We start from the raw sequence: 18,201 nt of genomic DNA on the forward strand, positions 1-18,201 counted from the left end.
AAATTTACCTCTTGGAATTATTATTTTTTTTTTTTAAATTCGAAGATGTATTTGAAAGTTTTTTTCCTATAAATAACCTGTCTTCTACAGAAATTAGTATTCGAGAAATAGAATATTGTTAGTCATCAACAGCGTATTTTTAATTATTTTTTTAAAAAAAACTACTACACAGTGAGGCAAAATATCTACTTAGGATTGTCCAGTGCCTTCCTCTGAAGTTGACTACATGCCCGTGTTAAGTTCATTTTGCCTCTATTCCATGGAGAGACTGTCCTATCGTTTTCTTTCTTGAAAGAAAAATAACTCCTTAAAGAATTAAGGGTTAAGCTTTCTTAAGCCTCAAATTCATTCAAGCAACCAAACAGCTGTAAATCAGTCAACTCTCCGGGTTTTGAATGTATAGATTTATCCCTTTAAAGGATATTTGTCAATGAAAGATTAAAAAAAACAGTAGATAAAATAACATATGATTAGCTGTAAGACAGAATATATCAACTGAAATTCCAGTATATTAAATGGTACAAGATGGAAAACAACTATCTTTAGAGTTGCTACGCAAATATTTTTAACATTTTCAGTAAGGAGAAATTAGGTAAGTTTTCCATGATTAAAAGCGTCGTGTTAGTTTGAACACAACACAAGACTACATTTGCAGAGTTTCTACATATTTCTTTCAAAAAGTTTATATATAAAGCCCATACAAGAAGGAACAAATACATTTTAATCTTGGTTGGATCAACAGAAGGGTTTAAAAAAACTGAACATTCTGATGCAATCATACCTTACAAAGAAAAAACATTGCTCTTTATATTAGGTTTTTAAATTAATCTAGACCAGAATCAATTTGTGAAAGCTCTACCTTAACGAACAAATCAGCAAGGTAGCTGTTATGTATATTTACATATTAATTTGGATACATGGACACTGACTAGGTACAAGCTGATAAGTTTAAGTGCTATCAAATTTCAACAGTTATTACACAATAAACACCAAAATTGCACTTTATATTTGCTAAGCTTTTGTGCACAAGGCAACTTAGGAGCATATTTGTAAAAGATCTTATATACTGTCTACAAAAATATATACCAGGAATGCCACTGTTTTCAGCAAACTAAAAAAAAGTGTATTTCAATAGTGATGCACTCACTCTGCACATAGAAATGACCTTTTGTATATACAAGAAAAGACTGCACAAAGGGGTAAGTAACAAGTGAGCTTCAAGTAAGAAAGATGTTGATGCAGAAATAAACATCTAGTGAGTACAAAAAAAAAAAAAAAATTAAAAATAAATATCCACTAAGGGGAAACATGCACAAATTGACATCTTGGCTGTTGCTTACCATGAAGGTAAAGAAATGGGAGCAGTAGTGTATGACAGGAAGCTCAAAGTTTCAAAACAAAAACAAAAAAATAAAACATGCACCCCACAAACTGAGTTGTTGCCAAATACAATAATTGAAGTAATCAATTTAAGCTTGAATGACTGGCCTCACATCACTTATGTGACACAGACTGGCTACAAAAGAAAAAGGTCTTTTGAAGTAAGGCTCTCCTACCAGTAATAAGCGGCTAATACTTCTCTTGGAGACTTGTATTGTTTTCTTGCCAAATGACTCCTTTTTCCACTGACATCCGCCGAGCACTCTGTTAATGAATTATGAAGAGCTAACTAGATATAGTGAGCATGGTCTTCTCTGGCCTTTCTCAGATCAAGCTCAGTAAAGATTTGTTCAACTAGGAGGAATTTTGAAATCTATTACATTGAAGTGGTAGAACACCATAAAGACTGAGGTTTCATTTTATTTTATTTTTTTTATTGTCTACTTCAATTATTATGGAGACTTTAAACAAAGTTTACTTCCATCCACTTACTAGTTATTAATTGAAAGGATCTTCTTTTTATAATGGTGATGTGTAAATATCACACATTTGACTGCACAAATTAACAAGTTAGATTTTGGTTGACTAACATAGCATGGCGATTGCTTTCAAGAATACAGGGATAAATAATAAGGTGAGCATCTTCCAAAAAAAAAAAAAAAAAAAGTGTTCCAGCCTGCTTATCCCTAGCGCACACACACACACACAAAAAACCTGACAGGGCACTTAGTGACTGGTGGAAAATTAATTTGGGTCACTCTCCAGTACAGTCGCTATGGCAACTGCATGCAAAATGTAGTAGGCATGCTCTTCATCAATGTTAATATAACATCAGCCATTCTTCACAAATTTTTAATCAATGCAAACCAAAGTATATTTCATAAACAAATGCAAATTAAAATAAAGCTTGTATGGTCAATTCCTCTCTTTCAAAGGAGAAATGTCACCACCTCTTCTTTGCTGCATACAGTAAATCTGTCACACATTAATTTCTTGATAAACAGGAGTTCCACATCTCAATGTCACAAATATAAACACATCTAACTAGAAATGCAGGGTGGGAGGTGGAGCTGGGAAGGGAGTAGGGGAGGTTAAAGAATGTGTGAGTACCCGTGTTTTTACGGTAAGCTCTGGGCTTAAACAAACAAACAAAAAAATACACTCAGCATCACCATCAAAATGACTTCTGATTTTATACCACTATAACACACCTTCATCTGACCTCTTGCTCAAGAATTTTATAACCTCAACTAGGTAAGATTACTTCAGGCATTAACTTTCCACCATGTCAGGGTTAGAGAAAAGAGCAGCTTTCACATATACATACCAAACTTCTTAGCTTCCTTTTTTTTTTTTTTTCAGGCTATTAGTTACTTATCTTGAGGTGAATATTCACTTTTTCACAACTTACTTTAACTCTTTAAATGTGGTTGAGCATTTTAAAATTAGACACTTTTGTTAGCTACAATTACATCACAGGAACAAAGATGCTCGAGCTATAAAAAGCTTAAAAATCATTTTGTTTCCTAGACACTGTTAGGCTGATTTAGTTTTAGATCTTAGTCCAAAAATAGTATGTTTCGTTATTTACTGTCATATAAATTTATACAACTGAAGGAATACTTGATGCTACAAAAGAATCCCCAGCTCCTCAAAAATGGTTTCCCCCACCCTCAGAAAAATAATTGTTTTCCTTTTGCCCACTAACAATATATACACACATTCAAACTAATATTACATAAGACCAAAGCTGGCATTTTGCTTCTCACACCAGAGCAGACTGGGTTAATGCTTTCACAACACAGTTACCTCCTCCAAGAGCATAAGCAGAGGCATCAGAATACAGTAACAACAGATTAGCATGCAAGACTGCAGTGATGTTATGGCTTTGTTCAGCATTACGCTACTTCAGAATGTCACTGTACTGAAAGCAACTGCATCACTTAATGTTCATAGGTCCTGATTGCAATTTCAGGGTCTGGTAGCTTCCTTCAAAAATAGTTTGTAGAACACATGGTTTATAGTCACAAACAGAGATGATTCTTAAAAGAGATCTCCACCTCCTCTTTGCTTTGTCCCAGGTAAGTTTAGACAAATCAGCAAACTATTTTTTTGAACTGCAAAAATCACCACACTGTTGAAGTTGATACTGATACTCAAGGCTTAAGAACCGTATTCAAAACTTCGTATTTGGCAGAGCTGCCCTGATCCACAAAACTGAGTCAACACAAAACACTCTTAGGCTTTGGTGGTGACACCAGAAATTAATTTGCCTCTGCATTTTAAGACAGATTCAGAGGTTTTAATCAGGATTAAAAAGGAATTCCAATAGCATTCCAAAAAAAAAAGAAGTATTCCAATAGATACCACAAGAAAGATACAACTAAACTAAGTGTCATTTAGTATTTGTTGTACAGAAGTTGAAGCACTGATACCTCAAGAGGTGTTAAAAAGTTTCCTAAGTTAAACAACTGATGAATCTACTTATAGATCATCCTAGTTCTTCAGGATGAGGACAACTACAAGCTTTTCAACTCCTTTTTTTTTTTAAACACAGACAATATTTTTGAAGGAAAGATGTTCAGTGTAATAAGCCCTTTTCAGGGCAGCAGGCTAGCAGAACTTCTCTGTTAAAACAACATATTTCAGTTCTTGGTTTTCAGAAAGTATTTTTTTTTTCCTTTAAACTTACTAAGCAGTGAGAGTAGAGAGAGACTTCAAGAATATAGACAAAAAAATAAGTTTTAGGGAAGTTAATATTAAACAGCTATAAGCATCATCCACTGTCTGATATATATTTGCATCTAAAAAATACTTTAGCTTTTGTGCTTTTTACCCATTAAAATTCTCAATGCATCAGTACCCACTTTATAAAGAAACAGACACCATAATGCATAAAATTTAGAACTGGATGAGCAAGAGAGAATCAGGAATCTTAAGTACAATTTTAAGATTTTCACTATTAGACAGAGGCACCCTAGCAAAACAGAAGTAATTTTTCAAGAAATAACCACTTGAAGGAAACCTAATGGCATAAAGTTAAGTGGGAAAAACAAATCGTACAAAAAATTTCTTGTGAAATAGATGCCAAGTGTTTAAATTTGATATAGCATACTTAATGTTGAGTTATTTTGAGGACATTCCGGGTGAAAAAACACATTTTATACAATAAGATTATTCTCTAAATACAGCTCTTTTAGAAGGTCATTTAATTATTTCACAACCACAATAGTCTGGCTTTTTAGATTAAGCAAATAATGCTTTGAGCTCAGAGAAGTGGAGAACAAAGTTTCAATTCAATGAGTATTTATGTGAGGCTTCTAAATGCACAAAAAATATGTTCTCCAAGTCTGTCATCATCAGCCCTTACAGGAAAGCCCACCCAGGAGGTTCAAGTTTCTTCTGGATTCTGTAACATTTCCTATCCATTCCTTGTTTAGCAGCTAACAATTGCATGGATATAGTAAATTATCCATGTTTTCCACACATTCTCTCTATTTCTAACCTGGCCTTGAACACTTCCAGCACTGGGGCATCCACAGCTTCTCTGGGCAACCTGTTCCAGTGCCTCAACACTCTCATAGTAAAGAATTTCTTCCTAATACTTCCTTATACAGGGTTCTCTTTTAGTTTAAAGACCTTACCCCTTGACTTACCACTGCACTCCCTGACAGAGTCCCTCCCCATCTTTCCTGTAGGCCCCCTGTAGGTACCAGGAGGCTGCTATAAGGTCTCCCTCTAGTCTTCTCTTCTCCAAGCTGAACTCTCTCAACTTACCATCTCAGCAGAGGTGCTCCAACCCTCTGATATGAACCTTCTTACAATTAGATAATTTATACAAGATACTCATGAAGGATGCTGCACCGTAAGTTAACACCTTCAGATGAAGTGGAAAAATGCCTTCAACTCCTGGAAACAGAGAATGGCCCAGCTTCTGAGGTGTGTCAGATTAAGACTAGCAGCACAACATAAGGCAGTTAAGGAACATAAGCTTCAGAAATCAAAGTGCTTTGGCATATCCAGGGTTTGTGACAGTTTAGCAGAATTTGATGGTCTAAATTTGAGAGTTTCAGGTTTCAGGAAAAGCAAAACCTAAGAGAAATCTTAGATGTTTAAAAGCAAAATTTGGGAGTTCCTCTATCCTGTAGAAATCCAGAGAGTGCAAATGGCAATATTACAAAGGGCCAGTCTGGAAATAAACGTATTACACCATGTGAAGTGCTCACTAATTTAGCCAAAGAAAATATTCAAGATAAATAACTTGTGATGAAAAATAGCAGCGATGATCAAGAGACTTTAGCTGGATACATCTTGCTTTTTTGAGCAAATCCACATTTACTGGTTCACAAGACAAAACAATAACATGAGGAAATGAAATCCAAACCTAACAGATCTCTAGCCCAAGTGTTATCACGTTCAATACTTCAGCACAAGTTCAACATATGCAACATGTTAAATCAGTGAGTTACAGCTGCTTCCTGTGACTAAAAAGGGATGAATCAAACAGCAAAGGTTAGCTACAAAGACAGTATATGAATTACAGCTGAACTGGCTTTCACTTAGTTTAAGCACTGGACAGAATGACATGTAAACCTTAATAAACATACTGACATGTTTTGCGTTCTTAGACTTGCCTTGAGCCCAAACTGAAATCATGACTTCACTCTGCTGAGCACAATACATTACCTTGCCCATCATAATAGCTTAAGTTTTTTGGGTGGATAGGAGGCAGTTAATACTCTAACCACCAAATGTCACAGAACAATTGAGTACCTGAGCTAAGAATGGAGTAAGGGTCTCACAGGACCTTATTTAGCTAAAGCCAGTGTCTCTCAGTATGCTTCTTCTATCCCTTAGTTGGTTTCCAATTGAAACTTCAACATACGCCACCAGAAGCATCTCTATCATAATCAGTTGAAAGGAGCATTTCAAGGTTCTCATAGGCAGCAGTCTCAAAAGCCCCCTGTGTAATTTATTACACAGTTCTTCAGACTACTAGCTTGACCACTGAAAGATCAATTAACATATTCACTACAATACTACATTTATACAATCAGTGACCTTATTAACTTGGACCTTTTGACATCAAACTCTTATGGTTATTCTTTTCCTCAAGTTTATTGCATAAACTAATTAGCGTAATTGTTACTTAGCATAGTTACTAACATCATAGTCATTCAAGGCCTGCTCCCATTTAGGTTAAGGGATTCAATTTCAGAGAAAGACTGATGATAAACACTAACCTGTACTAACACCTGCCAAGCAAGATACCTAACTTCGTTCAAGACAAAGCAAAGTACAAAGTTCAGTAACTCAGTTTTAAGCAAATCCTTCACACATGAACAGAGGAAACATTTTCTTCCCCATCATCTTAAACCACAATATTTCTTGTCTGTATAAGTTAAATATATACTTATCGCTAATGCTAAATTCTATATACAAATGCACATACAAAAGTGGCATTACATATAAAAGCATAAAAATTTAGCAAAAAATATATATAACAAGAAAAAAGACACACAGAGCTCCCCTGAAACTCTGTTTTCTATTATAGCACATTAACAGTTCGTGCTCGTTTGATACAGAAAGAAGAAAGTCACAGCTACTATGTGGTCAGCGAACCTGACTGCACTTACAAACCTGTTGCAGTTTCACACTCATATAAACTTCACAACTACAAGCAAGTAAAGAAACGGAATAGATCTGGTCAATGTTGGCTGTTGGTTAAGTATGTTTGCGTAGGAGGCATTTAAGAAACAAACTACTCACCTCTCAATACCAGTTGCAGCTACAAGAACTGAATGCACTTTAGAGAGCCATACAAAATTATCTATGCAGAAAAGCCTAACCCATACCACTAAATTTAAGTTAATTTGCTTATCAACGGCACAGCTGACAAACTGAATTAGTATAGCCTGTCAACTGTTAATACAATCACTCAATATAAGTGGAATATAATTTAGCAGCCAAGCTGTTCCCACTGGGTGCTTGAGTGCCTACTGTACAAACTACAAAATCCTCACCTTTAGGAGTCCATAAATAAAATAAAAACATCTGGAAGTAATTGCACCAATCATCCTGCTGAAGCTAGAAAATTTGCCAGTCAACATCTTTACTGCTATTAAAATTTACAAAAGGCATTTTTAAATGCCATGCTGTCTATCACCTGCATTTATTGGAGTGCAGTTTCTAGATTTCATCACTCACGGGACTTACTACTCCACAGACTGTCACCACAAATTCTACATACCTAGCCCACACACAAATTATGAGTTGTTGATTAGCAGAATTGCAATCAATACATTGACTTTAAGAAATTTATTACAGACTCATTTTTTACCGTTTTTTATTAATATTAAAATATATTATCACCACCAGGACAAAAAACATTTGAAAAATAAGACTGAATTCTGTAGGGTTATTCACACAACTACATAAGATAGTCCAGCTATACTATTTTTTAAGGCTATCAGTCTGTAAGAATTTAATATAGCAGAACTATAAATAGAAACAGATAAGAATTTCATTTTAAATGTTGTATTTCTAAGTTAAGTACGGGTAAAACTCATCACAACAGACATATAAGAAATTATCCCCCTTTCTTAATATCACATGAAAACATAACATGCCATATAAAGTAAATAAAACTGATATTTAACGCTGATATTTAACACTACCACGCTGTACAATTAATGCATATAGTGCTTACCATATAGAGAAATTATTCATAGACTTCAAAAGCATAAATACCAGTACTTAATTTTAGAAACAAAAAAAATCACAATGCCAGAAAAGTTTCTGTAACCAGGAAACATTTATCCTCACACCCCAATCCTATTTTACCTGTTTCTAATTAAACACAGGTTTTCATCATTTTTAAATGGTTTAATGAGTAGTGATCCTAACACCAAAACCTGCCATACAATGCTAGAAACAGAGGGGACAGCTACTATAATGTTTGTATTTCAGGTCAGGATGATGCTTTTCAGGTACTTTCTCCCAGTAGACCCTGTGCACAGGTTGCAAGGAACAACAAAATATGCTTCTTCTGAATTAAAGTAAACTGAAAATGGTGTTCCAGAGCTGTCCCTAATGCATCATAGGTACAAACAGGCATTCAGTCCACTGGGCCACTCTGAAGTCTGCACAATTTTTTAACAATAATTATAGCAATAATCTTTAAATCAACATACTGTAGATACGAGGTCCTCAATCCCAGCTGCTCTGCTCTATCAGCTGCTCTGCTCTATCTATATTTTTGTCCACATCACTCGCAAGTGGTGACATGGACTAACTTATGGGTCTGGACTCAACCAGTTTTGGCAGCATGATAGGATCCTGTTTATACTTGCAGATAGCATGGTAAAAATCTACATTAGGGAAATGATGACAACCATGCATTTTATCATTACCAGTAAAAGTTGTTTTATTTCTACTTTACTCACTAAGAACACTGAAATTTAAAAGATATTGTTTGCTCACTGTATTACAATGTAATCACGTGATATGATTTTATTAGGATTAACAGTTCTAAACAAAAATGCAAATTACCAAAGCTTTCAGGATGATTTGTATGTTCATAGTATGCATAGAATAATACAAATTGATAGTAACAGCATCAAACCAAATACTGCTAAAAGCTGAAAGCCTTCCAGCTACACAAATGCACAAACACTGGGGGGAGGGAGGGGGGTGAGAGGGAGAAAGCAAATCCTCTGAAATTTTGAAATAGCACCACTGTAATTGTTGATTTTTCACATATAAAATTCATGACCTTAGATAGAAATTACTTTTTGCTGATACACAAGAAGCTCCTATTTAATCTTCAAGATTAATGTTTTATGCATGTATTAAACTAGCACAAATTAATGTTAGGAAATTTACTTTAAATACATATTCATAAACAGCAGTCAAAAGATTACACAACTGCAAAAAATGTTATCTGCTGACTCAAATGTTTTGTTTGCTGAGTTGGGTATACCTATACTACACGGGCTGCACTATCACTTAGCTCAACATCACAAATTCAGCTAAGAAAGATTTTCCAGTGAAGGAACCTAAAAATGCCATTCACGCTTGGTTCATAGAGTCAAGAATAGATTGATTATCATCCATTTGTGAACCAGAAGCCTGTGAAGATAGACCAAACAAAAAACTGTTTACACAATATTAGCAACACATAATTAACTGATTTCTCAACTGTTAAAAAGTAAACAATAATAAAGAAAAAAAGTAGTGATCTGTATAGATGCAGGGACTAGCATCTATTTGCTTCAGTATGGACCAACAGGAAAGATGTCAGTGGCTAAATTAGCTTGGAAGGTAACTACTATCCATATAAATTTAGAAACATGACTATCTTATTCTAATTCTTTATTGTTTGTGTTTAAAGGATTTGTCTTTAATTTTAATTCACATTAACAAGTTTATTCAATGTAAAATAATATACATATACACTCCACATTAACAAGTTTATTCAATGTAAAATAATATACATATACACTCTATTTACAAATCTAGATTATAATTTGAAAGCTAATGTTTTTGGGTTCTCCAGACAGAAAATACCAAGCCCCTCCTTTAAAAATTATAGTTCTTCTACGTAAATTGGGAGGCCAGTAGTTTCTTGTGCACAGCCCATATCTACTCACAAATAACTGCTAAAATGTTAATTTTTCCCCTTAAGGTACAGGATGAGAAATGAACAACTGCCTCCATTATAGGCATTATAGGATAAATTATATTTTATCCTAAATTTTAGTTGCACTGCTTTGAACCAGACTAATTCAGATAGGTAGTGTCCCTCTGATGGTACTCTGGTTCCTACTCAATGAAATACTCTCATTTTACTAGAAGAAAGAATCCTTTTCTTCTGACCAACAAAAGTAAGTCTGTAAATCTCAAAAAAAAAAAAAAAAAGAAAAAAAAAAGGTGTGTGCTTTAGCTGATCTAGGTTTCAAGTAAATCAACGGCAGAGCACAAACACTGAGGGACTACCATAGATATTTTTGGAAATATGCTGGAGGCTGACAGTTCAATGGCACCACCTCAGAATCAAGTCATCATTCATGAGGCTTTGTATATAGAGGGGCTTTCCCATCTCAGATTCTACTTTTACCAAATTATGCATTTTTCTCATAAGAGTAACTCCAAAACAAACAAACCAAAAAATCTACACAGCTAAATCATGCCAAGCATCTTCTATCTCATGTACCCATCTGTTATTTCCAAACTTATTCTTCAGTTTTCCAATAACTTTGTTTGTTCCCAGTATCCTGGGGGCCTTCCCCCCAATTTTAGGTTCCTTTTACTTCTTGATATAATATACATAACAGTACTATCAGCAGCCACTCTTTAATTTTTACTAAAGACTTATTTAGGATCCACTGCTGACCTGAATTCTAGGCAGCAAGACAAGTTGCAAAAATAGCCTAAAATTTTCAGGTGGTTCAGACTGAACCTGCTCTCACTTCTCACTGCTCATCCCTCCTCGCTGCCCAGAACAACAATTTAGGTCTAAATGCATAGTATAGGTCTAGAGCATAGTTTTCCTTCAATCGGAGGCTGGTGGGGAGAGTGGAGGCAAAGTAAGGTGATACTCAATGAAATAACAGATGGGTACATCCTTTAGACCTTTTATAGCATATACTACAAACTTCCCTAGTTTTATACATCAGACAGCATAAAAAAAAAAGTAACTTCTTTCTAGTCCAAATGTGACACCATAACATGCTTTCCATCCCATCACACCAAGAATGCTGTTGCACCAATTCATGCTGCTCACGTAGATTTAATACTATGTGCAGGTCATCCCTCGTCTCAGAGGAGAAAGTAGGAGAGCAACCAGGACAATCAAAACCACAGACTGCCTTTTCTAACAGGAAGAACTTAATAGACTAGGACTGTTCAATTGAAAAAGAACTGACCAAGAGCATTACAAAAGACTGAAAAATCACATTCAAAATGGGAAGGGGGACAAGTAATGTTTCCAACTACAAGTTTCCAACTAAAGTTTCCAACTTGAGGTCTAGTTGAGTTGTGGGCACTATTTATTTCAAAGCAGGATTAGACAATTACATGGAATAAAAAGAGTTTACTGATGGCCATTCAAACAGATACCACTCAGGAAGCCACAGGCCACAAATGTTTAGAGTACTCTGAAGCATTATTATTACATGCTTACCTGTACTAATAATTCTTCTGGCAGTGCCCAGAAGTAGGTGCCAGGCTAAAGAGAGTAATAAGCTAATTCACTTGAATTAGCCAAAATCTACGCCAAGACCTATTTATGAAACAGCTGATTTGTTTCATCAAATGACTTCTTATTTGAGAACTACTTGTATAACTGACATGTGATAAAGATGAAACTCCTAATTTCAATTACCATAAAAGCAAGTATTTGCTAACAGTTTGGTATTAACAATTGAATGGGATTTACTTTTGCAATAGTTACAGCATAGACAAAGGAAGAACCACAGGAAGACAAGGGAGCACAGAATCATTTTCCTAGTGTTTGCCTTAGTTACTGGCTATGTTTTATCATAAAATAATAGAACAATTTCCCACACATTGTTCTGTACCGTGTGTAGAGGAATGGGAAGAACAAACATTTTTTTTATTATTTTTTTTTTTTTTGGGGGGGATGAAGGGTGCGGGGGGTGGGGAAGGGTGGGAATACTGCTACAATATATGGCTGACTTTTGTATGATTATCGTGGGAACAAGAGAAGCCAGACAGGGAAACTGCTGAAAGCAGCATATCACTGTGCAAATCACTAGAAAAGATTTGTCTATTACTTTTATTCACGACCACCACTCAAAAAGGAAAAATAGGATTTAATTTCTGAGATCTTAAGATATATTCAGGCAACTTTAAGGTATTACTTTTCTTCAAACTATCACAGATCTTCAGAGGTGTCTTCATTATTAAAAGTTCAAGCCTTCTGACAGACCCATTTTATATCATCTCAAAAAGAAAATGCAGACGTTTCAAATAATTATGTAATCAACATCCTCTGGGAGGTGGGGAGAAGCAATGTTCTGGCATTCATATCGAAAATTTTAAAGTAATTTAACATTCTTGTAAATTGTTTCAGAATAAAAATACATTTAAAACAATCAATGTAAATCAAACACTTGATCATTTATCCTTTACCATATGAAAGACATATGATCACCTGGATATGAAGCTCTGCCAAAGCAGCATTCAATGTTCTTGAGTTATTCTGACATTTTTTAACCAAAACTGATTAACCAGTGAGATCTTTATAAAGTCAAACCATTACAACATTCCCCAGTATGAACACCAAGAACAAGCTCTGCTCAGGCTTCTTGCTCCTAGGGTAGTTTTCATCGTAGACAGAACTCTGACACCAAGACAAGCCTTGTTCTTCGGTAAAACAGAAATGGGAATACACCAAATCAAGACTTCTCTATCAGAGGTGATTTTGGTTTTGAAGAACTGGCAAAAAGAACAAAAACTTTGAGCTTCCATTTCTGTCAAAACACGTTATTAAGACAGAGCTCCAAACATCCTGGAAAAGTGACAATTTATAAAAACATTTATCATTTTTCACACAAGGGTAAATTAAATGAAGAACAGTAGAACTGTGCCAAACAAATCTATTCTCAGCAATGCTGATTTCAAATCCAGTCAATGGAAAGCAAATGCCAGATTTTACTCTCCCATTCATATTCCACAAAAGTAGGTAGAAAACCCAGAAATTAGCACCTTGCTTTAAAAATATATTTGGCTACCTAGAATTGTGTATCTTGAATACATGTATATTCCATCAAAATTTTGCATAGCAAGCAAGGTTACTTCCAAACCAATGTTAGTTAATTATATAAGGTATTTTCTTTTAATCATTCATGTTGTTGTAAAACCCTTTTAGGGTTTGCATTGTCATTCACAGTTGGGGCAAAGGCATAGGGCCCGTTACCACTGCCTCATCAAACCAATTACATTTACTGTAGGCTGAAAAGCCTTTACACTTAAGAGTAGCAAAGTGAAGAAAAAAAAAAAAAAAAAAAAAAAAAAGTACAGTATTCAGCATTTACCCTGCTTAAATTTAATTTCAGCATTAAGTGAGATCTTTAAGTTACCAATCTGAAGCATGAAGTCACCGTGTCAAGTGAAGCTTGGAGAGGCATGCAGCAAGACCACAGGCTATGACAGCACAAACTAGGGGGGAAGCTGACAAGGAAAAAAGCTATCACAGCCAGGCCATTTTTTGAAGATCAAGGATTTGGCATTTTGAAGGCTGCAGTGCTCTGCATTTGGGCAGGGAGGTGGTTGTCCAGCGGCCTTGTGTAGGAGGTGCTCAGTGCAGTCTGAGGTAAACCCCACCCGTTGCGCAGGCCAAGGCCTACAATGTCAACATCTGTAGCCTTATTCTTTGCTGACTTCTACTTTAAACAGAACTGGATCTTCTAAATGACATTAAGGTCTCTTCTGTAGAAGCCAAGACTCATTTTCAGAACAGAGACAAGCCTTAGCAGCAGTTAGGGGAGCAAAGGCACATTTCCTTTAGTTTTGCCACAACAGGCTGGGCTGTTTCCACAGCAGACAAGAACTGCCAAGCATCAAAACAAACTGTGCATGTCTCCAAGATTCCACAGGAAAAAAAACCTGTTTCCTCCCTTCCCCGCAAAAACAACAAAAAGGGGAGGGGAAAGAGGGGCAAATTTTTATTTCAGCATACAATTGGCAGGTACTCCTGCAAAGCCTTGCACTCAGAGTCACCCCAGCACAAACCCAAATGTGTTCCCAGGGAACTAGCTAATACTGGATTAAAGACTTCCAGCAGACCCCAGGACCAAATAACTCCCCTTTAAAGGCATGGAGCCATCACACTGTCTCCAGCTGTAATATCAAACAATCTCCTTCATTCTTCCACAGTCACCTTGGCCTACGGCCACACACAGTGAAGGAGCATGGTTTGAAGCATATTTCCATCCCCTCTGATTAATCTGCCATTCCTTAATCCTGTGCCTCAAAAATTTATCTTCCCTGCACTGTTGGCCCAGAGCTTTACAAACTATACCAGTAGTATATCCAAGGTCAAGAAATTGCATGCTCCTCCTCTCTAATCAAGGAGCTCCACTACTGCCAAATTAATGGTTTACATGGGGATGCTCTGGCTAACAGTTTCATGGGGAAATCGTTGCTAAGAATGTTACAAACCCTGCATAAATTCCACGTTAATTTATCTGCTTAAGCCAATTCCCTATTCACAATTGTGTTTTGAGGCTTTTAGCACATGCATTATCAATTTTACTTCATGTCGCTTCAAGTTCTATGTTACTTGATCAAAATTTATTACAAAGCTTTAAAGCCATGGTAACAACACTATTGTCTTAAGCAAAACTGTAATCTAAAGAAAATACATTAGATAGAGATACGGCATTAAGAGCAGTATCTCTGGGGTAACACAGCAGCCACTGATGAATACTATTGTGAGGTTTCTACATATATTGGAACAGGCCAACTGACACGTACCAAATTAATTAAATGTTCCTTTTTTCATGATTACTTTTGGACAAGCAGGTCATTACAAGGAGCTGGGTATTCAAAATGGTCTGACATTACATTTATGTTTACACTTCAATGTTTAGCTGATTTGATGAGCCATCCGTTGCACTGTTCATGTTCGCAATTTGTCAGATAAATCATGCAAAGATTATCTTCCCCCTGACTGCATCCCAGCCTTGTGAACCAGAGGAGAAATCAAAACATGCATGCACATTTGGTGGGGAGGAGGGGTTGCAATCACATTTGTTAAGGAAAAAGATGCAGGTGATAAAACAAACAAACAAACAAAACACATACACAGAAAAAAAAAAATGTTGTCAAACCAGGTATGCAGTTTTTGATCAGACAAATTTTCCTGAATTATTTGTTACAGTAATGACTGAGCTTCAAATACTTCTCTCTCTAAGGATATGTGGAGTTTTGAGACGGTTTATTCCTTGCAGAAATTGACTCAGGGGTTCACAGAAGAAAAATGAGAGGGGGAGGAATAAACATTCACAAAGAGAAATCCTGATCAATTGGTAAAAATGAAAGACAATGACCAAATGCAGCTGTACTAATTAAGAAGAGAAAGACTGAATATAGGAAGGGTATTCCAGCAGGACTATCTGATCGAGGATTCCTAAATCAGGAGGATGAGACACAGACCTGACAAGACAAATGGAGGCAACCACAAGAAACAAACCTCCCAGTCACACTAATTGATAGACTAACAAGCTCCAGGCAGGACCTGTATGTGTGCATGGAAGTGGTACCAGCTACTGTTGTGAACCTAGAAAGTGCTGTGTGTGTGCATTCACTAGTGAATTTCTATCTCTATCAGGCAGAAAGGAAGAAGGGGTCTCAGCTGTCTATGTTTCATGTGAGTTCTGTTCATGTTGCCAAAGGCAGCTGTTGACTAGGGCAGCCTTTTGTGGTCTGTTGAGTCAGTGTCCTTTTTCAGTCTATGTTTCTGTGGGATAGGTGCTCAGCTATGCTATGGGCTGAACCTGAAAAGGGGAAAGCAGCAACTGCATTCCTCAGTCTGGGCAGTGAGCCCAGGTCCCTGGGTACTGGGCTGGGCCCCAGTGGCTGGACCTGAACGGTCCTGTGCTGGAGTGTCTGGAGGAGGCAGATATGTGCTTGTTGCTGTCTGGTCCAGTTGATGTTCTCATCCTCTTTATCTCAGTACTACTGCCTCATATTGTGCTTAAACAATAATTTAAAGTAAAATATCCATACATTAACACATCTTAATCGAACATAACAAAGTGATGACAGTACAACCCTGAAGATGGTTAAAGACCTAAACTCAGAAAGCACTATTTTAAGAAGATAGAGCTGTAGTGGCAAAAATCAGAGTAATACACTATATTAATGTACTAGATCATTGTCCACAAAAGGACAGTAAAACATTCTTTTGTCATATCTGACAAAGCCATATTAGTTTAGGCAATGGCAAATAAATAAATAAAAGCCTTACAATCTTTGTTTATAATTGTTGTGATAGTCAAATCAGAAGTGTTATATTTATTTATAAGGGCTCATTGTGATGAAAATTAACTTCTAATCAGGGCTACAAAGAAGTTTTCATTTTCTATGTTCAAAGAAGAGTTTAACAAGGTAGATTAGATTGTTAGTCACATTTTCAAAAGACAATTCATGTGATTTTTGAACTGCTGCAATTTTGATCTGTTTCCCTATATGACCTGGATGTAATACTAAAGCTAGAGCCTGGGAAACAGCAAGATTCAGCCATTTAACTACCATTTGAAAGGTGCGTGATCACATCACAAAATATCAAGGAAATAATTAAAATTGTCATCACCAAATTAACCTCCTTCCTTTCCACCAAATCTATCCAGTGATGCATTGTACATGTTATTGTCATCTTTCAGACAAGAGAAAATAAGGCATGGTGGAAGAAATGCTTACAAATCTAAACATATTTCCAGGAAGTACAGCACAAATGTTTTGAAGAAGCTGGGGGCCCAGGTCTGAATTTTACCAGATCTAGATTAGTAAACCACGATGTTAATACTTACTCTGTTCTGACAGTGAAAGCATGAGATAACAACCATACAATCACAACAACTTTTGCATACTTAATTGGAGTATGAAAATATTTTCTTCAGAGGCAAGCGTTTATAATCTGAGCTGTGATGTACAGTTGAGAGCTTAACATCTTTTGGAATGTAAGGGTATTTGTTGCACAGCAATTTCAGCTATCTTTCCAGCTCGATTATCACAGTATAGTGCTGGCCAAGTGCAGCTTTTTCTGTATGAGAATACCTCATAACAGATTTCATAGTTGCTAGGTAGCTGTACAGCTCAAGGGTCCTGAAGGAAACACAAATACTGCAAATGGGTGGTACCCAATCAACAGTCAATCTGTTTAAGGTCCATTACCTCTCATTACCTTTTAACCATTATTTACTTTCTATTAGCTCAGACAGAATGATTGTAAAAAAGATGTTAGAAAAGGGCCAACAGAATAGACACTTTTTCAAGCCAATTCTAATTATTTTGGGTATAATTACACAATCCATCAAAAGATAAATACAACCTCCAGTCCAAAATGGCATTCTGTCTAACTTTGTGTTGGCTGCTTATGGACAGATTTGAAATGTGATAATAGGAAGGAAGGAAGGACAGGATGTATTCATAAGCAACCTTATCTGTTACTTCCCTATTTAGGACATACAATACATGCCTCACATAACCTCCCTGTAGAGACAGAACTGCATATCTGAGACAGTTATAGAGTATTCCTAGTGAAAAGACAGTAGTTTTCTAGACCTGTACAGCCTGAAAGCTTAGCAGTGTTTTTTGAGGGATTAAGTCATAATAACAAATCTGATTTTCAGAGTAGTGAACTCTGCAGTATTAAATATAACCATCTAAAGTTACAATTGGTTATCTGAACCTCATGGCCAAGATCACAACTACTAACTCTTCACAGCCTGTGTAGTCCATTCACATGCTATTTTTTTTTTTTTTTGAATGACTGCACCATTGTAGCAGCTTACAACATAATCATAAAGTGGCTGCTGATATTTTGTGCCCATTATTTGCAAAATACAGGACAGCTGAGTTTTGATACAAACATTATGATATTGCAAGTTGTTTTTTCAGAGTGTCAGTCAAGTTTATCTTTTCACTGAGAATGGAGAATGTGAGTAGGGGATGAAGGGGGAAAAATACGGATTGAGACTCAAAAGCAAGCTTCCTATAAGCCTAATATACAGGCAAGTACTGATGCCTTGTCTTTATTTGTTTGTATAGTAGAACCTGTTTAGATTTCTATTT

General features: G+C 36.1%; 1 protein-coding gene and 1 long non-coding RNA gene across 32 annotated transcripts in view; both read right to left on the reverse strand.

Moving 5' to 3' along the window:
• NRXN1 (neurexin 1) overlaps window positions 1–18,201 on the reverse strand; it is a 712,085-nt gene that overhangs the window by 571,160 nt on the left and 122,724 nt on the right. The gene's annotated exons all lie outside the window — the stretch shown is intronic.
• Window positions 4,196–17,885, reverse strand: LOC118163527. Its single transcript, XR_004749098.1, has 3 exons — window positions 17,677–17,885; window positions 13,925–13,927; window positions 4,196–4,208 (listed from the first exon to the last, which is right to left on the reverse strand). It is a non-coding gene; the product is annotated as an uncharacterized LOC118163527 (long non-coding RNA).

This window comes from Oxyura jamaicensis, chromosome 3 (assembly GCF_011077185.1).
Source record: "Oxyura jamaicensis isolate SHBP4307 breed ruddy duck chromosome 3, BPBGC_Ojam_1.0, whole genome shotgun sequence".
In the NCBI taxonomy this organism is placed as follows: Eukaryota; Metazoa; Chordata; class Aves; order Anseriformes; family Anatidae; genus Oxyura; species Oxyura jamaicensis.